Here is a 27,277-nt window from a genome sequence, read left to right as displayed (position 1 = left end):
GGCCTTGTTCCTGTCCAAGTGGTGTTTGCATGTTTCCCTCAAGATACTCCAGAGAGACAATGACGACTGAAATCGAGTCAGTTTAGGATGAACTATAACATTTGGTCTAAGCCTGACAGTTAATTTTTGTTAGGAATGTGTGTCTTAATATGTGACTGTTTTAAAAAGGGAAATTAAAATATTGTACATTCGAACATTAGAGCATTAGAACAATCTGGACAAGAACAGGCCATTCAGTCTAAAGCTCGCCAGTCCTATCCACTTAATTTTTTGAAAAAAACATCAGGTTGAGTTTTGAAGGTCGCTAAAGTCTTACTGTCTACCACACTACTTGGTCTCTTATTCCATGTCTCAGTGGTTCTCTGTGTGAAGAAAAACTTCCTAAAGTCTGTGTGAAATTTACCTTTAACAAGTTTCCAGGTGAGACCCCATGTTCTTGTTGAACTCTTTTTAAAGTAACAGTCTCAATCCACATCTCCAAAGACATACTGTGACATCCTTCACATCTTCTATAACTCTGTGATGGCCATGGTGATTTTCTATGCTGTGGTGTGCTGGGCTGGTAACATCACTTCAAAAGAAGCCCACCAAATCAACAAGCTATTTAAAAGGGCAGGCTCTCGGAGGTCGCAGTGAGGAAGAAAATGAAAACAAAACAAAACAATGCTGCACATCCCCCCCATGACACACTAACACTGAGGACTTTCACACAATGAATCATTCAAACCTGTGTCAAGACCTGCTATGGGAGCTCCTTTATACCAACAGCAATATGTCTGCATAATGCCTTACTGGAACTGAGACTGCCAAGTCAGAACTTTTCTTTCTTTTGAATTTTTCTTGCTTTATAGTTATTTGTTGTGTGTTCAGACCAAAGTGTGTGCGTATATTTATTTAGTTACTTACTTATCTATCTATTTATGCTGAAAAAATTAACAAAAAGGACAAAAAACATTAGTCATGAAAGCAACCTGGCCACAACACAATATAACCAGAAGGTGTTCAGGGATAATATGAGACCATCTCTCAGAAGATTATACCTCCATCTAAAAGTGAACCTTGCAGCATGACAAAGGCCTAAAGCATACTGGTAAAGTCACCAAGGAATGGCTAACAAGAAAAACATGGAAGGTCCTGGATTGCTTGGATCTGAATCCCATTGAAATGCTGTGGAGGGATTTCAAAAGGGCTGTGAATGCAAGACACCCTTCAAACATCACACAGCTGAAAGAATTCTGCATGGAGGAGTGGGAAAAATCTTCTCTATGTCAGTGTTAGAGATTGCTAGATAAGAAAAGGAAATGGTAATTTGAGGGGGCAATGCCAGCTATTAGAACCAAGGGGCTACAAATGTTTTCCACAGATGAAACTAACATATCTTTTCTTTTTTTGTTCAATAAGATAATACAAAGTGAAATTTCCAATGATATCACCCTTAAATAAATATACTGCTTGAATGAAGATCAAATCTTCATATGTCCATATATGTTAAAAAAGAAAATACATTTCATGGGGTGTATTTACTTTTCACATGACTGTACGTTTTCACACCCGTCAGTAATTGAATACCATTAAAAGGTTAAATTGTGTCAGTCGACCACTGACTGTCATGATTTCAAAGCTTTTCAGCACTAATAACTCGGCTTGAGACCGGAAGAGTCCATTCGCTGTTCCCTGTACCGGAGATTACTGGATGAGGCATGCTGTTCTGCAGTCTGTTCATTCTTTCCTTCAGTTATGTAAAAATGCATTTGGTATTATTTTAAGTGCATATGAATTAATTGTGAAGCCTGACTAAAGCATTATTGAATCATAATGTCTCAAGTTGGTGCCACATTTATTTTTTTTTCCTAAACTAAAAGCCACTGGCCTTCTGAACTATGATCAGACCATCTGTTAATGAGCAGAAAAGCCAATAGGCTCTGAAGTGGAGTCAACAGAGGCCATGAAGATGAATTATCACGTTCACCCTTAGCGTAGTAGTTGATTCTTATTAGACATCTTTGTCGGAATATGTGAATGTGTGTATTCAAAAAAAAAAATAAATTAAAACAAAGGATTCAGAGCCAAACAGCAGTCAAAGGAAACAAAAATGGTATCACTGTCCAGCTACACATGCTGCCTGTAATCTGAGCAGGAAAAAGAAGCAGACTGTCAGCACCCCTGCAGGACAGGAGACTCTTAAATATTTTAGCATGGGGTCTGAGAGATCCATTCTTTAATCGGTCACAAAGGATGGGATTTATAATCCTTGAGCATGGGGTTTAAGTGACCTGTCAAAGAAAGAAAGAAAGAAAGAAAGAAAGAAAGAAAGAAAGAAAGAAAGAAAGAAAGAAAGAAAGAAAGAAAGAAAGAAAGAAAGAAAGAAAGAAAGAAAGAAAGAAAGAAAGAAAGATGTGTGTCATAATATATAGTATATAGTATAGTATGTTAAAAAAACAAATTAAAATATTGTAAGTCTCCAAAAATATATGACAATTCCAAATTGTCCGTGTTCTGTGTTTTACCATTCACTTTGTGCAAAATGAACAAATGATTGCATTGTTGCAGTTCACCATAGTCTCAAACAAAAGAAATCTCAAATAAACGGACTGTTAAAATACCACATTATCTTTTACAGAAATACCTGAATGGTGCTAAGAAAACAAAAAGATCTTCATTGTTAGTTCCTATTCAAACCTTCGTATTTGTACACCACTTCTAAGCACATAACAGCATAACACGTTTGACATAAAAAGAGACCATTCAATCTATCAAGCACTTTTGGTCCAAATGCTTACTTTTTAAAGTTGTGAAGGTTGCCGTTTCAACTACATAACTTGATGGTTTATTCCATATTTGTGCAATCCTTTGTGTAAAAATGTCTTCCCTAGATTCTGTTACAAATGTATTTTCTTTTAATTTCCACTGGCAACCCTGAGTACATGATTCGCCATTTAAGGAAACGATCTTTGTTGGATCCACTTTATCGACTATTTCTGGAATTTTTAAGACCTCTGTTAGGTCCAGACACAGCCTTCCCTGCTCAAGACTAAAGAGATTTAATTCCTTTAGCCTGTCACAGTAAGGCAGGATGCAGAGGGATTCTCTCCTCTGTGCAGTTTTTAAACGCAGGTGACCAGAACTGGACAGAGTAGTACAAATGTGGTCCGATGAGCACCATACACAGTCTGAGTAAGATGTCTTTTGATTAACAAAGTGGATTCAGGAAGTCAGTCATTATCAGTCAGGAAGTATTTAGACTCATTCACTTTCTGCATGCATTATTATGTTGTAGATTTTATTTTAAATGAAAAATTTGCCAGTTTTCCCATCAGTCTACACTCAATAAACCCATAATAACAAGGTGAAAACACGTTTTCAGAAAAGTTAGCAAATTTATCGAAAATAAAAACTAAAATCTCTCATTCATATAAGTTCTCAGACCCTTTTCTGTTGGCACTCTAAATTGTGGTCAGGTGCATCCTGTTTGCTTTAACTCGCCTTGAGGTGTGTCTACAACTTGATTGGAGTCCACCCTGTGGCCAACTGAACTGACTGGACATCATTTAGAAAGGCACACACCTGTGTATAGAAGAACTCTCAATTCACACTGCATGTCGGCACAAATACTAAGCCATGAAGGAACTCTCTGTAGACCTCTGTGATCAAATTGTGCTGAGGCATAGATCAGGACAAGGGGATCAAACCATTTGTAAATCATGAGTGTTTCCAGGAGTATGTTGGCCTCAATAACTGTAAAACAGTTTGGAAGCACCAAGAATATTCCTTGAATTGGACGTCCTGGCAAACTGAGTAACTGAGCAAGAACTGAGCAACTTCTGAACAGTGTTCAGAAGCCATTAAGAAGGGTAACACAGTGTTAGGTTATATAGCGCCATGACGTGTAGAGTACAAGAGGTTCTGCTCAAGCTTTATAACGCATTGGTGAGGCCTCATCTGGAGTACTGTGTGCAGTTTTGATCTCTAGGCTACAAAAAAGACATAGCAGCACTGGAAAAAATCCGAAAAGGGCAACTTGACGGAGTCCAGGACCTAAGGGGATGAATTATGATGATACATAAAAGAGCTGAACCTTTTCCATTTAAGTAAAAGGAGATTAAGAGGAAACATTAATGAAGTGGTTAAAATTACAGTGGGTCGAGACTGTTACTTGAAAAAGAGTTTAAAAAGAACACAGGGACACAGTTGGAAACTCATTAAGGGTAAACTTCACACAAGCATTAGGAAGTTTTTCTTTACACAGAGAACCATAGACACATGGAATAAGCTATCAAGTAGTGTTGGGGACAGGACGCTAGTGCATCACAGGGTAAGCAATCTCACACAACACATCAGGGCCAGATTAGCGTCACCAATCCACCTAAATTACATTTCTTTGGACTGTGGGAGGAAACCAGAGCACCCGGTGCAAACTCATGGGGAGAACATCCTTATTGCAAGGCAGCAGCACTACCACTGCACCACCATGTTGAAAAGAATACAGAAATAATAACACATATATTTTTTGCTTTTCCTCCTCTTCTAATGCAAATAAGTATTCTTTTGATGTCAATATTACAATTTAGATTATTTCACTGACACATTTCATTTGAAATAATAAATACCCGTAAGGGACGGTAACAGACAGAAGAACAAAAGAAAATATATCTGTTGACTTATGGATGCTGATGGCCAAGACCAGGGTTTCCAGGGTTTCAGGATTACCAAGAACATTTCATTGGAGGAAAATATTGGGTTAAAAAACTAAAACATAAGTGACTTCTTAAAAGGGGGATTTTACCTTCCTTTCTACCACCAAATTCCTGATGAAAGCCTCATCCAGCATTAACTAAACATTGCAATAACCACCTGTTACTGCAAAGCTGAAGTATAATTTGTTAGCAGTCAGAGTGGTTTGGGACTGACGGGCCATCTGACAGTGGAGTGCTTAACCCATTCCAGCCTGTAATCCTACTGGTTATTTTTCTGATTTTATTAACAAGATTCAGAGTTCCAGTTACACATGAAAACTAATCCAGAGCTAGGGTTAGTTTCCAGAGATCTGTAAGTCACAGACTTAAGGCCAAGTCACATTACATGACTTTGCCAGTAATTTTCTGTTATAGTTTTGACTTACATAACCCCAGAGATTTGGAGGTAGTCACTGGCACGCTCTTGTGAAACCCGTTGTGTAATGTGACAAACCCAGAGACTCATTTTGGTATAGCAGATCTGCGGCTCAGAAAAAGGTGGCCATTTTTAATAAGTAAATAATTAATTGGCCGGCTTGTTCTCTGTGGATGTGCATGCTCATGCTGCTGTTGGGGGGGGTTGGGGGGGTATTGGTTGGTGGAGTAATTGGGATGAGACGCACTTGCACGTAAGCATACACTCTGTCTCAGTTGCTTCATCAGCTTTCTGCGGTGCGCGATTGAGATACTGCACTCACACAGGCATATAAGAGAGTCTGGCTTGTGAAAGGAAAACAGATTGTGAGAAATGAAAGAAAAAGAAAGGAGGTTAAAAAATGGAGAGAGAAGGCAGGAGCGACAGAGAGACAGACAGTCGGGAGGATTTTGCTTGAGGAAGCGTGTGGGCAATGCTCAGGGGCCAATGGCCACTCCAGCTGAGTGACCTAGAAGTTGGAGTGACCAACGCACACTGCCTGGATGGAGCGACTTGCTGAGGAGAGCTAGTGCACCTGCAGGGGAGTGAAAGGCTGAGAGAGCCGTCCTGCGGGTGGTGCCATTGACCGCAGGGACGCAGGCCTGGAACCAGAGGTTGGAGGCTTGGTGTGGTGCCCTGCTGGGAGCCAGAGATTGCTACAGGAGCCCAAGCCTAGAAGCAGCACAGAAGGTTGGCTGAACTGCCTGTTAGCCGCTTCCTTGGCTGCAAGGACCCGTTAGAGTTAAGCCAAGGAGATGTCAGCTTTTAAAGGAGTGCACCCTGGCTCATGTTTTTAAGGACAGTTTCTTGCCGTGTTTTTAAGTCTCATTTTAAAGGATTATTTACTTGCATTGGGCGGCACGGTGGCGCAGTGGGTAGCGCTGCTGCCTCGCAGTTGGGAGATCTGGGGACCTGGGTTCGATTCCCGGGTCCTCCCTGCGTGGAGTTTGCATGTTCTCCCCGTGTCTGCGTGGGTTTCCTCCGGGCACTCCGGTTTCCTCCCACATTCCAAAGACATGCAGGTTAGGTGGATTGGCGATTCTAAATTGGCCCTGGTGTGTGCTTGGTGTGTGAGTGTGTTTGTGTGTGTCCTGCGGTGGGTTGGCACCCTGCCCAGGATTGTTTCCTGCCTTGTGCCCTGTGTTGGCTGGGATTGGCTCCAGCAGACCCCCGTGACCCTGTGTTCGGATTCAGCGGGTTGGACAATGGGTGGATGGATGGATTTACTTGCATTTCAACCTCTACCATCACTTTTGTTTTACTGGATTATTTATTTATTACAGATTGATTGCACTGCACTCTTGAACAGTTTTCTGTTTCGACTGATTTTTGGAAGGTTTTAATAAAAGCACTTGGCACTTTTATGCACCTACCCCTTGCTTCGAGTTGTGTCCTCATCTGCCCGGCTCATCCATTTACGTTACCGATGGTGTCGGGTTCAAGAGGCTCCCAAAACAGAAGTGGAAGCATGGAGCCGACCAGCACCGTCACATACGCAGTCCAAGTAGTTCACGGCTCACTCTAGTCATACGGGTGGGTCTGGTGCGCATGAGAGCTGATAACCACTGAATGCTCATATAATACAGCAACAAGAAATAAGGGAAACAGGTGTTTTGGACTTCAAAAACAGAAGAGAAGCACACATGTCAGATGTGTCCTGTTTAATATACCATGACAGAATGGAAAAAATACAAAAAGGGGAGAGACTGTAGCTGCACTCACCATACCTGTTAACCCTTCCTACAACAGCAACTCTGTCAGGCTGCATACTATTGGCTGTCAGAAAACACGGCTAGCACGATTGTGCTGTTAGGTCATCACTCAGTGTCACTCGTGCCCAGTGATTTTCAGTCATGTAAATCGACACAGTCCTGCAGTTGGCAAGTCTAACGTACCCAATGACTAGCAGTCCAGTAATGTGACATTGGCATAACTTTGCAAGACTAGAAGCAAATCTGTTGAGTACAGTTCAGTATTACAATTACCATCTGTAATGACAATTTAAAAAGCATCAAGCAGATATTCAGCAGTACAGAACAAGAGTTTATAGGTGATGTTTTATTATTTAAATTACTTCCTTTTACATTTATAAAATGTTTTGGCTTGTAAATGAAACTACACTCTTAAAAATGCTCATTCTTGAATGGAATTTTACAGGGTTGTGCCATTCCTCATACAGCCATTGCTTACAAAGAACCATTTAATTCCAGGATGGGTTCTTTACATGTGAAGCTGCTTCTTTAGGATTTGAAAATGTTCCTAATGTGTGAAAAAAACAGAAATCTTTAATGTACTCTTTTAAAAATTAAGGTACCAGAGTGGTTCTTCAGAGCAGTGCCAGAGGGGAAGCATTTTTGATTCCCAAAAGACCCATCTACATGAAGGTTCTAGAAACAACCATTATTTATTTAGATCCGTAATAAGCTACATACAGTAAATAACCATGAACAGATGGTAACAGATTTGTGAAATACAAATGGTTCATGAGTTTAAAGGAACTCTGGCTACACACCATAACACAGACTAGGTCCAGGTTTTATTGCTCTGTTAGTGTCCTACTAGCTAGTCTACATTAAAGATTTTGGGTTTTTTTGACATATCAGGAAGTTTTTCAAAGCACAAAGAGCCAACTTCATATGCAAAGAACTCGTCTCAGAATTAAATGGTGCTTGGTCAAGCAATGGCTCCACAAGGAACCACACAACCCAGTAAAGTGCCATTAAAGAACCAACATTTTAAAGAGTGCATAGAAGGCTACCTAGCTGGACATAACAGACCTGAGCCTGTGTGACCCTAGGCAGCAGTCCCTTGAAAATCAGGTACCCACTGGTAATGCACAAATCTCTTATCACCTATTCATGGTTATTTATGGACCCTGTTACAGATCTAAATAAATATGAATTCTTTCTGGAACCTTGATGTAGATGTGTCTTTTGGGAACCAAAAATGGTTGACCTATGGCATCACTCTGAAGAACTGCTCTGGCACATTTACTAAGAGTATATGATGACATGTTATATTTTGGAATAAGTGCCATGGACTGGTGCTCCATTTAGGAATTGTTTCTGCCTTAAACCCTATGCTTGCTGGGATGAGCTTCAGCTTTCCTGCAACATTTCTCAGGATAAAGCAGATTTGGAAGATGGATGGATGGATTTTGGAATAAACACCATCTTTAGTTAATCCAATTTAAAATGAACCTGTTCAGGTCAGAGAACAGAACACTGCCTTTACATGTTTAGAGTGGTCTTTCAGAGACGAGATTGTGGAATACAAGGGGTGCTCCGGCCGCTCCAACCCCGACACAGACAGGCTGAGACACAAGTCCAGCACTCACTACACGTTTATTTCAGTGGGGAGACGCTTGTCTCGTTCCCCACAGCACTGCACAATACAAGCACCAAACAGCACAATAAACAGTGCTTCTTTTCTCTTGTCTCTCTCAGGTCACTTCCTCCTCCACTCCAGTTAGATAGATAGTTTGCAAGCTTTGTCCAACTCCTCCCGACTCTGGATCGCTGAGTAATGGCAGCGGGCTCCTTCTATAGGACACCAAGAAGCTCTCCAGGTGTCCAACAACCTTCTTCCAGCAGCACTTCTGGGTGTGGTGGAAATGGTGCCAAACAGGGCTCAGCAAACGTCTAGGTGCCCCCTGGCGGTGGCCATGGGCCCCAGCAGGGTTGAGCTTCCATGCTCCAAACCCGTGGCCCTGCTGCAAGCCAGGGGGGCTGCCCACTAGCATTCTGGGGGAGATAATGTCGTGAATAAGAGCTCTCCCCCGGACCTTCCGCTATCAAAGCGTCCCGGCTGGGTAAGGGCCCTAGCTGTCCGCCACAAAATGTAAATGTGGTAAATTTATTAAACTTTAATTAATTACTAAACAAGACATGCACAGTGTTAGGATTATTGTTTATCAAGTCAAATATTTTAACCTGCTTTGGATAACAAAAGGAGCTCATCATTTGTGAATATGCAGTGCAAAAGCAGGCTATTGCTTTGTAGGTAGTGTACAGCTATGCACACTGAAAATACAAATGGATTTTTAATCACAATAATTTAAAATATTTAATACAGTTGTAGCTCCGGCAACATATTTTAATTGTGCAACAGACAAGCCCTTTAACAATATAACAGTGTTCCTATTTTGGTAACAGCATTTTATAGCATGTAAATTATGAAATAATATTTAAGAGATTTAGTTTTACTGAATTTGGGGATTCAAAATGGGTGGAACTTGGCTTGCAGATGGGGGGAGTTTGACCGTAATACTTGGCACCCCTGGTCTACATGGCTTAAGAGGTGTGCAGTGCAGTTTTGTAGTTCTAAAGTTTCACCAGCAGTTTTGCCAGGTCAGCGGGAATCCCCCTAATTAAGGAAGAAATCAGGGCTATGGGGGAAAAATGGCAGGAGGAGTTTCATGGGGGAAATAATAGAGAGACAATAATATAACAAATGGGGAGTTTATACAAATAAGGGGGATATTCTTCATGTGAATTCCCTTCCTGTGGAGATAGGATTTTATACCTTCTGTACTTTCCTCAGCCCCAATGAATAATGAAAGCAAAGTCAGCAAGAACCAACATTCTGTGCCTCACAACTGCCACCCTCAATGGCTCCGCACATTCATCTCAAAGCTTGCATGTAATTGGTTATGGGCCACAGTGACTTGGGACTGATGGCCGTCTGGCCCCAGTCCATATTCTGATTTTAACATGAAGTTTCAGATTTCCAGTTTAGCATGAAATCAAATCTAAGGCTGGTATTAGCTTGGAGAGTTCTGTGAATATATTACCTTAGCCTCACAAGATTAAAATCAAATCTTTTTTAATATATTTCAGTGTAAAAATTACCAGTTGTTTTCACAATTCCTAAAGCATCTAGGGTACAGGCAGAGTTTCAGCAGTACATGGAGTAAAGGGCAAGAGTTTATAGGTAGTGTCTCTTATTTAAATGATCGCATTTGCTTTTCTAAATTTTTTGGCTTGTAAATGTAGCTGTGTTTGCATATTATAAACTGCTCAAAAAAATTGAAGGAACACTTTGAAAACACATCAGATCTCAATGGGAAAAAAAACTCCTGCTGGATATCTCTACTGATATGGACTGGGTAATGTGTTAGGAATGAAAGGATGCCACATCGTTTGATGGAAATGAAAATTATCAACCTACAAAGGGGTGAATTCAAAGAGACCCTGAAAATCAAAGTGAAAAAATGATGTGGCAGGCTAGTCCATTTTGCCAAAATTTCATTGCAGCAACTCCAAATCATACTCAGTAGTTTGTATGTCCCCCACGTGCTTGCATGCATGCCTGCTCCTAATGAGACAATGGATGGTGTCCTGGAGGATCTCCTCCCAGATCTGGACCAGGGCATCACTGAGCTCCTGGACAGTCTGAGGTGCAACCTGCTGGCATCGGATGGACCGAAACATAATGTCTCAGAGGTGTTCTATTGGATTTAGGTCAGGCGAGCGTGGGGCCAATTAATGGTATCAATTCCTTCATCCTCCAGGAACTGCCTGCATACTCTCGCCACATGAGGCCAGGCATTGTCATGCACCAGGAAGAACTCAGGACCCACTGCACCAGCACAGGGTTTAACAATGGGTCCAAGGATTTCATCCCCATACCTAATGGCAGTCAAGGTGCTGTTGTCTAGCCTGTAGAGGTCTGTGCGTCCCTCCATGGATATGCCTCTCCAGTCCATCACTGGCCAACCACCAAACCAATCATGCTGCACAATGTTACAGGCAGCATAACGTTCTCCACGGCTTCTCCAGCCCCTTTCACGCCTATCACATGTGCTCAGGGTGAACCTGCTCTCATCTGTGAAAAGCACAGGGTGCCAGTGGTGGACCTGCCAATTCTGGTATTCTATGGCAAATTCCAATTGAGCTCCACGGTGCTGGGCAGTGAGCACAGGACCCACTAGAGGACGTCGGGAACTCAGGATACCTTCATGAAGTCTGTTTCTGATTGTTTGGTCAGAGACATTCACACCAGTGGACTGCTGGAGGTCATTGTGTAGGGCTCTGGCAATGCTCATCCTGTTCTCCGGTCCTGCTGATGGGTTAAGGACCTTCTATGACCCTGTGCAACTCTCCTAGAGTAACTGTATGTCTCCTGGAATCTCCTCCATGCCCTTGAGAATGTGCTGGGAGAAACAGCAAACCTTCTGGCAATAGCACGTATTGATGTGCCATCCTGGAAAAGTTGGACTACCTGTGCCAGCTCTGTAGGGTCCAGGTATTGCCTCATGCTACCAGCAGTGACACTGACTGTAGCCAAATGCAAAAGTAATGAAAAAACAGATGAGGAGGGAAAAATGTCAGTGGCCTCCACCTGTTAATCCATTTCTCTTTTGGGGGTCATCTCATTGTTGCCCCTCTAGTGTACCTGTTGTTAATTTCATTAACACCAAAGCAGCAAAAACTGATTAACAACCCCTTCTGCTACTTACTGTAACTGACCAGATCAGGAGCCCACAAGTTTCGCTGACTTGATGCTATACTTATTAAAAAATATATTAAAACGTGTTCCTTTAATTTTTTTGAGCAGAATATTTTAGGGTAAACATTACCTTGAGTTATTCAGTTTTAAAAAATCTCCATTCATGTCAGAGCACAGAACACTGCCTTTATTTTCATCCACCCATCCATTAATCTTCCCAAACCACTTGTCCAGGGCAGGGATGCAACCCAGCTAGAGCCTATCTGAGTACTGTAAACCAGCCAGGGTCCCCAGGCAGGGGTTCAAATTTGTTTTAAGTATTTTGTTCATTTTTTAGTCTTATTTACGTTAATGTTATTTTTGTTGAGTATTTGCATTATTCTTTGTTTTTGATTGTGTCTGTGTATGTAAGCGCCCTAGGTTTTGTTCTGTGTGTTTTGTGGGTGGTTCCCCAGGAGGTAGGGCCATCTGCCAATCACCGCCAGGGTCTGCACTCCCCCCAAAGAGGTTTATTGTGAATGCACTCTGAGAGTTTGGAGAGTTCTTGTGTTTTCTGTGCTTTGTAAGTTTTGAGATTTTGGCCTTCATGCTATGTTTTTGACTATGTTCCTGGACCATACAAACAGATCAATTTATAACCCAACAAAATTGAAGACAAATCAAACCCCACCCCTGAGAAGGAGAGCTTAGCTAAAGGAAAATTGCTTAAGGCTTTTTAATAAGGCAACATTAAACAAAAGAAAGGAAGAAGTAAATATATATGTAAATAAGAGATGGAGAAGGGAGTTAAATGCGGTAATAGTTATTTCTCTTATTCTAAAATAATATTGATTAAATCCTGCCAGGTTTTGAAAACATTTTGTACAGATCCTCTAACTGAGAATTTGATTTTTTCCAATTTCAAATAATATAAAACATCGGTTTCCCACTGACTTATAAGAGGAGAATTAGGATTCTTCCAATTTAACAAAATAAGTCTGCGTGCCAAAAGTGTAGTGAATGCAATCACCGTTTGCTTGTCCTTCTCCAATTCAAGTCCATCTGGAAGAACACCGAACACAGCTGTTAATGGGTTAGGAGGGACTGTGATACCAAGGCTGTCTGAAAGGCACTTAAAAATTTTTGTCCAAAATGATGTTAGTCTGGTGCAGGCCCAGAACATGTGACCCAGTGAGGCAGGAGCTTGGTTGCAGCGTTCGCAGGATGGATCCTGCCCTGGAAACATTTTGGACAGTTTTAACCGAGACAGATGAGCTCGATATATAATTTTTAGTTGAATAATGCTATGCTTTGTGTTTTCTGTGCTTTGTAAGTTTTGAGATTTTGGCCTTCATGCTATGTTTTTGACTATGTTCCTGGATTAATATATTGGGACTATGTCCACCTTGGATTGCCTCATGTTTTCAGGCAACTCCATTTTCCCATTGACAGTTTGACAGTGTGTAATAGAGCATTTTTGTGCAGAATAAAAGCCTTTTTATTTTTTTAAAGTTTATGTGTTTGCCAGTTTATCTAGCTGGGGTTTGGCAGTATGTCCCCCTCTCGTGGGCATTATTAGAAGTGCTTTTGCAACTTTTTGGGACTTTGGCTGCATTCTGTTTGAACTGGGAAGTCAGACTTTCTGAGTTACTGGCTGGAATTTTCAACTGGAACCCACCCACTATTTCGGATTTCCAACTCAGAAACTTGGGAGTGGTCTGTCAAATACAAGCATGATGTCAATCCAAAATTTTGGTGTAAATGACATAAACCAAAAACATTAGTGAAACCTGTATTATTAAACTCTTTATTAGCACTTCTCTCTATTTGTGTCTCATTAAATCAGTTCCAACATCCTGACGTTAAGGTAGATGGAAATCAGCTTTAGTTAAGAGCACTAGTCATAACACCAAGCAAGTGTCAGGGACACACAGGATGCCAGTCCACACACACACAAAGGTACAATGGGGCCAATTTAGTAATGCCAATCCACCTAACCTGTATGTCTTTGGACTGTGTTCTGTGTGCGATTTATACACAGTTGCTATGTGTTAAGATGGATTAGGTAAAATGTCAAGGTGTATCACATTATTCCTTATATGCTAAAGTTTATGTGCACACAGTAAGTGTAATAGAAAAAGGAAGGTGGAGTTATGGAGGAAGCGTATGGTACAAGCAACAAAGCACCATTTCTTTCTGGGAGGGATTCTTTGCATATGAAGTTGGTGCTTTGTGCTTTGAAAAACTTCCAAATATGTAGAAAAAAAAACCCAAAACCTGACACTAGCAGATTAAGAAAATCTGAATTTAGCCGGTGGTATTGTACAAGCAAGAGCCCTTTTAACATCATGACCACTGCTATTACACAAATATGTTACCATCTATTCAAGGTTATTTTGTATATGGAGCCTGTTACGGAGCTAAATAAAGGTTTTTTCTTTAACCTTCATGTGAATGGGTCTTTTGAGAACCAAAAATGGTTCCACTATGGCATCACTTTGAAGAACCACTCTAGCACTTTTACTTTTAAGAGTGTGTGTAAAGAAAACATACAAGTGTGTGTGGTTATTTAAGATATGTTAAATAAAGTTTCCCTGTTGTTACTAGTTGTATCTAGAAGATAACATGATAAAATAGTAATAAGTTAGTTAATGAAACTTTAAAATTATTAAGGAATACGCTCACTGTTCTTTTTCAATAGCATGGCTGTTCATCAAGTGACATGTTTGAACCTAGATAACATAAGAAGGTGCCCATCATTTATGAACAGCTTTAATGTAGCACAAATACATGCCCTTCTTTTTGCAGATGGAACACAATAATGCACATGAAAATTAAAAATGACTTTTCATGCAAGTAATTTAAAATATTTTAGTCCAGCTGTAGCCTGAGATTGTTAGTTGACTAGCTTGGCAACCTAATTGATTTGTACAAGTGGGAAGACCTGGCTGTACAATTGTTCAGTGATCTGTTTATGAAACAGACTACTGTATACATTAAGTGTGTAAATTACTAAACGAGAGATTTAATTTTTAAGAATGAGAAGAAATTCTCAAAATGGGGAGAAATTAGCATGCTGATTTTTTTTTGACTTAAGTACTTCCAGCACATCAGTATTAGCCTGCGGGGGTCAATAATTGAGACTACCAAACTCAAAAAAATGGAACTACTGGGGATGTTCAATTTATGTATTTAATTTAGAATACTTTAAAATATTTATGTTTCATATCATTACTTAACCTTTTCTAGTTACATTGACTTAAATTTGTTAGATGCCACACTAACTTAATTAACTTGTGTTTAAACAAAGCAATGAGAATATTTTCTTTCATCAGAAGCACAATCTGTTTTAGAGACTGTTGTCATTGCTCCCTAATTTTAAATTAATCTTACTCAAGCTACTTTTATAATCCTTAAAATCGTGATATTCCCATGTTCTCTATACACAGTTAAATGAAGTCGATTTAACTTAAAATAGTCAGGTTTAGGTGCATGACTGTCCCAGATTTGCATAACACTTGATATTTTGCATAAAGCCACGCCCTTTTTGTTGACAACACGGTCCAAGGGATCGCAAACATTACATTTACTTATTTGGCTGATAGCGCAATCCAAGGGGATTTACAACATTTATGATACAATTAGTTCCATTTCTTTTGGCTTTCCATTTGGAGCACAAGCAGGTGACCTGCTCAGTGTCATTAGGGGGATTTGAATCCACAAACTTTGGGTTTGAAGTCCAAAGCTTTAATAACTAAACCACACTGCCTGCCTTTAGTAAAATTTAAAAGAAAGTTAAAGGATTTTAGTAAACTGATTTTTTTCCAAATGTGGGATTATGGAAGCCGATTTATGATACATTTTTGATACACGTTGCCCACCCTACATCAGAAAAGCGTCTTTTCTTTGTTTCCAGTACAACAATATAGTTAACGTTAGGATTATATAAAAATGCAATTAATCAAAATAGAACTTGTTGCCTTCTGCGGTAATAACCGGACCACTATACGCTAAACAACTTTTGTGCTAATGCTTTTGCACCACTGCCCATAACCTTCATTCCTACGTCTTGAAATAAAGTTTAGTTGAATTAACTCAAGAAAAACATGTATGCGCAACAAAAAATGGAATGACAATTTAATGAAAAGGTTTCAGGTATTCGACACAAACACATTCGTTAAATTTAACTGCGTTAGGTTTTCTGAACATAAAATGAATGCATCAACTTTGAAAGAAGGTTTCGTTTTAAAACTACTCAAGCTAATCGTGTGGAAACCCTGTCCATGAAGTTCATTTAACAAATCATCGTTTTGATTGCAAGAGCAGTTATTTAATGCAATTCTGTGCTTGGCAGCCCACACCAAACCCCTTCTGACTGCTGCTGTTCAGTTTGGACTCCAGTTTGACAGTCCCGGACTGACAGCAGATCCGCTCGCGTCTGATCCCCTCCTGCGCTGCCCCGCAGCCACGGCAATAACGGTCTCAAAAAGTCATGCGGGCGTCGACATGTGCGCAAGGCGCTTCAATATCGGCACTGGAAGCGGATATGTAATATTGACAGCCCCTTGCAGTTAACAGTGTCTAGTCTTATATTAAACAGCACAAACCTAAAACGACGTCAAGTGAAATGAGCACGGATAAACGCTACACAAGTAAAATTATTATATGTCGCGATGAATGTCAGCGCACTTCATGCACGCATTTTTCAGAGAATATCTCCCAAGCTATGGCTCTCATTATTTCCGAAAAGCAACGTGTTTCAAAACGGCAGTTAACGTCACTTTTTCTGGCGTAGTGGGTTGAAACGGTATGTATAATGCAATTTTGGTTGGTTGAGGCGTTAACAAAAATCAGTCATTTTTATGCGTCGTCTCAGACAAGAAATCGGAAATCGAGAAAACAGAAATAGCTGCCCGTCCCCAGCACCGCTGTTATTCAAGTTTGCCTGAAGATACTCGTTGCGCACGTGAGTTTGGGGACGGCGACTGCCGGGTTGGTGAAGACCATTTCAAGTATAAAAGAAAGCAGCACATACCTCGTTGCGATCGAGACGCACGGCTGCCGCTACTTTCTTTCTTTTACGGGATCCTCAGGTCAGTCGGCGTGCGCGGAGTTACACGCTTTTACTTTCCCTTCTCCCACATGCCTCGTTTAATTTCTCCTTCTCCGACAATGAATAGCGCAGCAGCAGCAGCACCCTGCTCCTCGACGTTTCTTTGGCCAGTGACTTGTCCAGGAAGCCTGACTGCTGCTCCTCCTCCACCTCCTCCTTCTCTTCTTCTCCTGGTTTAAGTGTAAAGGCGCTGCTTCCTACCTGGTTCAGTGACAGAGGACAGCTGACTGCGAGATGCTCCTGCCTTTCCGCCCTATTGCCACGAGACGCCTGCCTGATTTCAATTCCGAGTCCTAATTTCGGAACGACTAGACTTGTCAGAACACAGTCGTCAAAAAAATCATCTAAGCTAGATGTGTGGGGAGTATTCCACACAGATCCACGTAAACAGATTTTAAACCTTTTAAGCGAAAAGCAAAGAAGTACTCGTCTATTTATCCACGCACAGCCTGCTGCCTGGGTTCAAATCCAAAGCCTGGCTCTTGTTTGTGTGGAATGTGCGCGTATTTGAGTGGATGTTTTCCTCTACAGATATTTGCGTTTTGGCCTGGGGTGAAGGTATGTATGACTATGTGCCCGATGCTGCCAAGATAGGCACTGCCAACCGCAATCCTGAAATGGATTAAGCATGGTGGAGAATGTTAAAGTGCTGTATTGTTATCCATCCATTATAGGATTAAGGCGTGACAGAACTACTGTATTTTGGCAGCACTGGGCACAAGGCGAGAATTTGTCGTGGGGGGGGGGGGGTGGCAAGGGCATCAAATGAGGTCTCAGACACACTCTCACAATTTAGAAAGGCCATTTATTCAAATACACAAATGTCAGAAAATGATAAAATACAAATAAAACATCCAGTCAACATAAATAGTATACTAGCTGAGAAAAGAAGCAGCATAGTGCCATCAGTGCCACCCAATATAAAATAGTCTTTTCAATTCACTGTATTAGTAACATACATACCATTTTTAACCCTGCTTAGCCTAATGCAGCATTGAAGGGTGCTGGAGCCTAGCTCAGTAGCACTGGGTATAAGGCAGGAAACAGCCCTGGGTAAGAGGAAAGCAGATCACTTACCCACACGGACCCAGTTTGGAATTGCCAATTAACCCTCCCTGCATGTTTTCAGGGATGTGGGTGGAAGGACACTACCCAGAGGAAACCCACTGACACACAGGTAGAATATGCAGTGATCAAGTGTGAATTTGACCCCAAGACACCGGATCCACGAGATTAGCAGTGCTTCCCTACTGCACCAGCAAAAATGAAAATGACAAATGCAAATTATAAACCTATTGCACAGTTTCTGGTTCCCAGCCTCCACAGAATTCTAGTCGATACCTGGGCATAATCTTACACTCACCCACAGTCATTTATGAGGAGTCAATTTGTAGCTTTTCAATAAACTAATTTGTGGCAGGAAGCTCATATATACATAAGGAGAACAAGCAGACTCCAAAGAGACGCCAGCCAGCCTGAGAGTTGAACACAGGACTCTAGGAGCTGTGTGACAGCAATACTGAGCCACATTGTGAAATTATTAAAAAAAAATATTGATTAACAGCTAAAAACTGATACACACATTCTACACCAACTTAATAAACTGTCATGGGATTAAAGAATTAAAGCATTCAAAAGATTTGTGAAGCCAAATTGTATCTCCTAATGTCTAACTATTCTGAACATGCAGAGTAATGGGGAGCAGAGCCTGCCCTGGCAGCAACAGAGAGAAGGCGGGAAACAACCCTGGGCAGGAAGTTTGAATAATATTTGTATCTGCTAGACCAGTCTGGAATTGCCTGTTAACCTGACTCTATGGCTTTGGATTGAGGCAAGAGTGCATGCCAACTCCACACAGAGGGCACCTCAGAAAGGAATCAAACTAAAAGGCCATGCTAACCATCCTGCCACTGTGCTTGTCACCATGGCACATCAGTTTGTCACCTTCAGGGTATGAATCACAAAATGCCTTCACTAACACCCTGTAATCACTAACATGAAGCCCTGCAGGGAATACCAAGCTGCATAGCCTTGTCTCAGGCCTATATAGTGTTTAACTTACAGCATATAATTACCAAAAAAAAGACAAAGTCAGCAAAGCTTAACTCTTCATTGACTGCATCTTTATTACCTGCACACTGTCAGATTTTATCTTGGATTCTCATCTTTGTAACAGTTCTTAGACTCATCCATCTATTTACTGAATTCACATTATTCATTTTTATTCATTGATAGGTCTTGGAAGCCCAGTGGCAAGACTGGCAGTACAGGGGTAAATGCATGAAATCACTACTGTCTTTATCAACTATGAGAAAATATAAAATACTACAGTATGATTTATCTAGACATCTTTCTAGTTTTAGGCTGTTTTTAATAAATTAATTATTTTTATATTTACTATATACTGCCTTACAGTATCTATCTATCTATCTATTATATAGTGCCTTTCATATTTATCTATCTATCTAGTTTTGGTTGTTATTATGAAATTAATTATATTTATATTATATTCTATCTAATCAGTTTTTAGTTGTTTTTATTAAATTATATTTATATTGATTTATTTTATTATACATTATCTTTCTCTCTAAATTGTTTATCTATCTATGTGTTATATAGTGCCTTTCAGATCTATCTAGTTTTAGTTGTTTTTATTAAATTAATTATACTTATACGTATTTATTATATATTATCTATGTGTTATATAGCATCTTTCAAATATCTCCATCTAGTTTTTAGTTGCTTTTATTAAATTAATTATATTTATGTTTATCTATCTGTTATACAGTGTCTTTTATTTCTATGTATTATAAAGTGCCTATCAAATCTACCAATCTAGTTTTTTGTTGTTTTTATTAATTATATTTATGTTTATTTATTATATACTATCCAATAGCTCCTTTCATATCTATCTATCTGTAATGCATGTCCCTTTAATTACAATTGGTGTCCTCAAGCCACTACTAAGGTTAATGAATTTGGTAAGATCAGCTTTGGTGATGGCTTTGACCATTTTGAATATTTGAATTATCTTCCCATGTAGCCTCTCCTGCTCAGTCTCCATAGCCTGTCACTCACTGTTTGTCCAAGACATGCACTTGGTTTCAGATCTCCAAACAATTCCTTGTGTTTCTATGTCCTCTGAATGCAGTGTGACAACAGTAATAAGACAAAGATACTGGTTTTCTTCAACATGGCATTCAATTTTAAAAAATGTAAAAATTAGAATTTTTCAAAACCTAATTTGAAGCTATATATATAACCTGTATTTACAAATAAACAAAAGGGGTTTGGAAGATTAATAAATGAATTCAGTCATATATTTATGAATCAGTTCTGTTATTCTACAGTACTTGTTGTCCATTTTAGGGATACGGAAAATTGGAGGCTATCACAGCATCATCTAAAGCCATTTCAACGGGTAACTATGCTTATAGGTTCTTTATAAATGTACCTATCCATCAAGTTTTTTAACTTGTTTATTAAATCAGTTATATTTAGATTTATTTATTATATACTATCTATCTATTAGTTGTTAGTAATACATATCATTAATGTATAATCTATCTAGGTTTTATTTGTTTTATTGATTTATTACTGTCTATCTATCTATCTATTATATAGTGCCTTTCCTATAGTGTCTTTTCTTTTTATTGCCAATAATGCTAACATGGACAACACTGGTTAAAAAAAAAAAACACACACACACACAAATGGACCCCCAATGTGCAAACTGCACTTGGCCAATGACCAAGTTATAGCCAGGTCCCTGAACCTGTGAGGCACAAGTGTTACCCACTGCTCCACCATGCTGCGCTCTTCTGGACAATAACATCATACATCTTTCTCAGTTAAATATGTCATTTATATGCCATGGCTCTCCAGTTCATCCCTTTCAACCTACTTTGGCTGCAAGTTTTTTTTCCAACCAGTTTCGTAAGTAACAAGCCACTATTTGTCTCATTTTTTCAAGTCTTTATCCAAGGCAGCTTACAACATTACTGATACCATCAGTTACATTTCTTTTGGTTTTTTTTTCCAGTTGGAGCACAGTCAGGCAATGTGAATTTCTTGTGGTCACACAGTGTCAGTAACAGGATTTGATCCCACATCCTCAGGGTTTAAAATTCAAAGCCTTAACCGGTACACTGCCTGCCTGTGGTCGTATTCTGCAATCAGAAAAGTGCTGTACTGTGCAACTTACACTTACAGTGTATGAAACTTAGAAAATCTATGTATTTTTACTTTTGCTTTAAATCCTTACCTGGTTGGTGTCATTTTTCTGTTCATTTAGTGAGTCTGATCTCTAACAGTGGTGAGTTTGTTCTCTTAACTGAATCCTAATAAAGACAACTAACAATGTGCAGAGTAGACAGTGGGGCCAATAACACTGAATAGTGAAAGACTGCAGCTACTTCAGTGTCACACCCACCAGTGTGCTCATGAGAAAGGAATGGCTAAAAATAACTAGAACACCTGGATAAGCAAAAGGAACGTGATGATGATTATGATGAATATCTTAAAAACCAAGATAAAAACTGTAAATATCCACCATGTACTCTAACAGACATAAATATAGTATTGTTGACATAGTGCTTGGCATTTTGTGTAGTTTTTTTATTTTTTTGTTTCTGCAATGTTTTTCATATGAAGGATGCAAGTCCCCTGTCATGTTCTTTTGGCTGTTCTCTTTAACATCCTGGTCTCGTCCCACAGTCCAAAACCTGATGACAATCTCAGTTGCCTATTTGCTCACATCCAGTAACTGCTTCACACCTTTAGCTGACAAGTTACACTAAATGGATGGTAAATAAGATTACCAGACCCATATAATTGAAAGATTCTGATAAAGCCACCAATATTCCAGAGTACGCATGAGAACTGTAGCATTGAATTGTGTCACACTCAACAGTTTCACTCTCGGGGTGTGCCAGAGATCAAATTCTCACGAGTCAGGCATGGAAACAGAAACAACACAGATATCACCTTCAGCTTTCCAAAATGGTTCGAGCACCTGACTACATGACCTGGCTGGTGTTCCTAACTCAAGCTCGCTTTACCCTATATCCTCAGAATGTGAATTACAGTGGATTCAGAAAACTATTCAGACCCCTTCACTTTTTTCACATTTTGTTATGTTCCAACTTTTCGCTAAAATCATTTAAAAGTAATTTTTTCCCCACATGAAGCAACACTCAATAACCGAGAATTACAAAGCGAAAACAAGATTTTAGACATTTTTAAGAAGAGTTAGGTCTGCCATCAAGCTGACAAAATTTCTAAAAAAGTTCTAAAAAATCACACTGGTGTTTCTTTCTGCAAACGCTATATGCACTAGCATGAAAAGGGTGTTAATAGTGATGACCACGAGTTTCACAAATTCATGGAAATGTTCAGAAACTTGGCCAAACTTGGTGAAATGCATTAAAGTCAAAGTGCCAAGGAATAACCATCATATACTGCTGCCACTGCATGCTGAACCCTGTGCAATCACAGAGTTTCAATCTTTGGGGGCCGTGCCACACTTAAAACTGTCTCTGCCTGATCTGCGCAACATGGCGACCGGCATAATGTGCTTAATGCAGCAGCGAAGACACAACGTACACAAGACAACTAAGTTAATGTATTCCTTAAATTCCTAATATACAATGCTTTTTGTTTCGCCATTAGGATAAAGAACATATAAATTCTTTCCTGATCCTGCTCTGGAACAGGCAACGTATAGCTGGCTGTGTGACCAGCATGGTTCTTTGAGGTAAACTCTAGTAACTTTAAGCGATTGTCCTTGCGCTTCATTTATGGACATTGCAAACACAAGACATACTGGAAACTGAAGTTGTTTGAATTTGAAGGGGAATTCATTGGAAATCATAGGTATATGTGGAATGAAAACGTACTCTCCCTTTCCAATTCTGGTTAGAACAGTAGCCTCGATTACGTGTGGATGAAGTAACAGTGTTGCCACATTTCTCACAACCTTGATTAGGGCCCTATGATTTCTGTGATGCGGAAAACATGGACAGAATCATGGAATTAACACTTAAAAACGGATTTTAGATTTAAAAATGGAAATGTGCGGAATTTAGAGACTGAAGGGTTGACTGTTACAAAACTTCCCAATAAATTAAACTATTGAATAATCTGCAGTTCTATCATTCAGATACTATTTTGTAGTTTGTATTTTTTGAAGTGAACACAATTCTTCCTAGAAATCCAATCGTGCCTCTATCTGTTTGTGTGCGTGTTTCCTGTATGTTTTCTCGTTAAAGGCACACAAATTAGCTAGCTGCACAAAACAGAAATATCGAAGCGAGTATTATCAGGTACCCTAACTACATATGAAAAACTAAAAAACACAAGCTTAACTGCAAAATTGAGGGTACAACAATATCCCGGCGACTTTTACAAATCTGGACAACTTTTCTGCAAGTTTTGCCAGCAAAATCTGGACATAATAATTAATAATAATTCTTTATTTGTCACATACATAGTTATACAGGACAACATGCAGTGAAAAGCATCTTTTTGCATACCCCTTGGGGTCAGAGTGCAGGGTCAGCTATTGCACAGAGCCCCTGGAGCAATTGAAGGTTAAGGACCTTGCTCAAGGGCCCAGCAGAGTAGCATCTCTTTTGGCAGTGACGGGGATTCGAACCGGCAACCTTCGGGATGCCAGCACAGATCCTTAGCCTCAGAGCCACCACTCCGCCCCTGAAAAGATGAAAGATATAGTGGAACCTCAGGTCACGAACGTCTCGTACCACATACAAATCGGGTTACGACCAAAAAGTTTGCAAAACTTTTGCATCTGTTCACGACCACACACTTGGGTGACGAACTAGCCAGTTCCCCTTCCGGTTCATACGCGCCAATGATTTCCGCACATGTTCAGTCTCTCCCTGTGCATTCCCTGTGCAGTGAGTGTGCGAGCAAGCGAGAGAGAGTGAGAGAGAGAGAGCGAGCGTAAGCGAGCGAGTGAGAGAGAGAGAGCGAGCACGAGTGAGAGAGAGAGAACACGAGCAAGCGAGAGAGAGAGAACACGAGCAAGCGAGAGAGAGAGAGAGCAAACGACAGGGAGAGAGAGCATGAGCGAGAGAACCCAAGCGGAAGAAGTAAACATTACAGAAGAAGTAAGTAAACATTTAGTTTACTATTACACTGTGCATTCTATGGTATAATTAACTATTTTTGTGTTTGAAAATCTTTTAAGATTATTTAAAAAAATATATATTTACATACAGCTCGTACGGTCCGGAACGGATTAATTGTATTTACATACAATCCTATGGGGGAAATTACTTCGGGTCACGACCAAATCGGGTTGCGACCAGAGTTTTGGAACGAATTATGGTCGTAACCCAAGGTTCCACTGTACTTGCAATGACCACGTCAAATCTAAAACCCATATCAAAAACAAGGAGTGTGGAACTTGACCCGGACACAGACAGGCAGACACGTTGTAATCACCCCACACACATTTATTTTGGGCTTCCATATTTACAAAGCAGTACTCACAGACCCCCAATACCCCACAGTCCAGGCCAACACAATGCCTTCTCTCTCTCTCTCTCTCTCTGTCTCTGTCTTCAGACCGCCTCCTTCTCTCCTCCAGAAATTTTGTCCTTCTCCCACCCGACTCAAGTCCATCTCTGAAGGGAGGCGGCCCCTTTAAATAAGCACCCAGATGTGCTCCAGGTGTGTTCCCGGCAATCTCCCACTGACACGCCCCAGTGTGGCAGAAGTGCCGGCTGTCTCCCCAGAAGCACTCCGGGTGTCCCTGTTCCTCTTCCCCCCAACACTTCCTGGTGTGGCGGAAGTGCTGAGGTTCAGGGTCCTCCAGGTATTGGGGTCCCTACAGGGTCGAGCTTCCCAGCTCTGTACCCGCTGCCCCAATGGCGGTTGCCCCTCGAGGTCTGGAGGAGGCACAAGCCCTCCTCTGATCTTCTCGGGCGTCCCGGCTGGGTACCACCCCCATCCGGGTACCACAGGAGAAATTAAGATCAAAAAGTGTTCCCCTTCAGGTAACAACAGCAACAACAAAATCGTCAGATGCAAGGCACCAGTTTGTGTCCATGTGAGTCAGACATACTGCTCAAAAAATGACGAAGATGCATCCTTTCTTTATTAAGCATTGTAAATAAAGAAGTGTGCTGCCAGAAAATATGCATGGTCTTCGTCAAACTCCTTTGCCCCGTGTCTTTGAACAACATACGTAGGCTGTTCTTTGAAAGATTTGTGGCAAGAAAATATATGTTGTAGTTGATGAAACCACTGATAGCCGAGACCACAGCGTTCTCAACATAGTGATCGGTGAGTAAACATTTGGCTGTATGGCAATTCTTTTATGTAGGCAGTTCTAATTGTACATGATGTATTTAACCGATTAAATTATACAGGTATTGAACCATTATTAACAGTCTTTCCCGTAGAAAAATGTTATTAGTGAATGGCATTGGTTGTTAACGGGTTCCCTTTAAAAATTAACAACGATGTTTCTGGATTTTATAAATGTTTTGCCTCGCGGCGACGAGGCATGCAAGGTCCACATTTGACTCTTTCATTATAAACTTGGCACCTATAAACCTGGGCAGAAGAGCAGGCTTTTCCTCAGATGCAACAAGCCCTTAAAAGCAGGCCACTCTTTATTTTTTCTAAAAGTGAAATTAACCTTCATCTCAGAAGGATGCATCAAACTAGTAACAGCTCTCACATTTCTGGAGGGCACTCAGTGTCCTATTGCAATCTCAGCATACAGCATCATGGAGGTTTTGGGCTCCTACCTGATGAATGGAACTGCATAATAAAATTCAGTTGTGCTAGTGTGCTGTTTCATTAAAAGGAATGTAAAGTGCCATTCATTATTGTTTTGTTTTGTTGTAGCTGTTACTACTTTCTTACAGTAAAAAAAATAAATAAAAATCTGAATCAAGGAAAAATAAAACGGTGAAAACCGAAAATAAAAAAAATAAAATGGAATTTGTGAGAAAATAAAATGGATTCCATAGGCCCTAGTGTGTGCTTGGTGTGTGGGTGTGTTTGTGTGTGTCCTGCGGTGGGTGGGCACCCTGCCCGGGATTGGTTCCCTGCCTTGTGCCCTGTGTTGGCTGGGATTGGCTCCAGCAGACCCCCGTGACCCTGTGTTCGGATTCAGCGGGTTGGAAAATGGATGGATGGATGTTTTAGGATTTTCCTTAATTTTTCAAATCATGTTCATGCATTTACATTTTTTTATTAATCACTGAAACTGTAGCTTTTGGATATTTACTCTTCCTCTCACTTGGTGATTGTGTTGTGACAATCATCGGGACAGACAAGCTTTCTTGCTTATTTATTAGATGTTGATTGAAAACTCATAAAAAACAAGATACATGGCATTTCATTACTGCCAACGTGAATCATCAAGCTACTTTTTAGTACCCTAACCTGTTAAAAGTTTGGGTTAAAAGGCTGTAGTGATGCAATTGTGGCTTTTTATATTTTTTAAAGAAGTTACAAACATTGAGTAACAAATATAACACAAAACTTGGAAAATTAAAAAAGAGGCTATACTTTTATCAAAAGGCTATAAGAAAAAATAGTTTAATTGAATTAGTAGTTTTCACATTTTATATTCCAATTTACATTTAGTCAGTGTCAGAGCTGGCACATTTTCACCAACTCCAACTCCGACTCCAGTAACCCAATAACTGCTTCCAACATCGACTCCAACACCACAGCCCTCATGATTAGACTTTGTTATTGGGGATTTTGTGTGCTAATCCTGAATTAGAAAATTATTTGGACTAATGTTACCTGTAGTCAATTAATCTTAACAATTCAAATATATGACATATGTGCTTTTACTACATTCGTCACATTTTGGGGTTATACTTATGAACATTATAATGCCTTCAAAAAACAAGCAGATAATACAAATTTAGCATTTGCATATTGGCTAGACAAAGCAGTTGATGATGAACTTCCAGCATGCCAAAGAGCCTCTCAGACCAGCCATCATTAAGGGGAGCTACAAGTACCTGAGGGTTCACGTAAACAGCAAACTAAACTGGTCCGACAACAGAGTGTGCTGTACAAAAGGTCCAGAGCAGACTGTACTTCCTGTACAGTCTCAGGTATTTTGATGTGTGCAGCAAAATTCTGGAAATGTTTTACCACGCCATAGTAGTCAGTTTGTTGTAGTATGGTGTGGTTTCCTAGGGACGCAACATGAGCTCAAAAGATGAACAATCCCTGAACAAACTTATCAGGAAAGCCTGCTCCATCACAGGGTGAACCCTGGACACACTGGAAGCTGTTGTGGAAAAGAGAATAGTGGTTAAACTAGCTGCCATTATGAAAAATCCCCTCCATTCCCTTCTGGGGGCACTGTCTTGGAGCACTTTTAGCCACAGGCTCATTCCATCATTCATGTGCTAAGAAGGGGCTCTGGGGGTCGTTTTTGCCTGCTACTATCAGAAAATTCACTGCTTCCTCCTGACATCACAGACTAAATGCTTGGATTCTGTAATTCACCTGTATTAATTTTGCTGTTTCTGCACAATATATATATTTCATTTATTCATTTATTGATTAGCTGTTTTGTCTGTC

General features: G+C 40.2%; 1 protein-coding gene across 3 annotated transcripts in view; it reads right to left on the bottom strand.

The window, feature by feature from the left end:
• Positions 1 to 27,277, bottom strand: part of csgalnact1a (chondroitin sulfate N-acetylgalactosaminyltransferase 1a) — a 448,394-nt gene that overhangs the window by 370,731 nt on the left and 50,386 nt on the right. For 2 of the 3 annotated variants that reach the window (XM_028802607.2, XM_051928033.1), the window contains exon 1: positions 16,613 to 17,019. The exons of the other annotated variant lie outside the window; for it this stretch is intronic. The gene's annotated coding sequence lies outside the window, so the exon portion shown is untranslated. Of the gene's footprint in view, positions 1 to 16,612; positions 17,020 to 27,277 lie in introns of those variants that run through there. 3 annotated transcript variants of the gene reach the window in all.

This window comes from Erpetoichthys calabaricus, chromosome 5, assembly GCF_900747795.2.
Source record: "Erpetoichthys calabaricus chromosome 5, fErpCal1.3, whole genome shotgun sequence".
Taxonomy (NCBI): domain Eukaryota; kingdom Metazoa; phylum Chordata; class Cladistia; order Polypteriformes; family Polypteridae; genus Erpetoichthys; species Erpetoichthys calabaricus.
The sequence above is the reverse complement of the archived record's forward strand: the minus strand, read 5'-3'. Positions and strand labels throughout refer to the sequence as shown.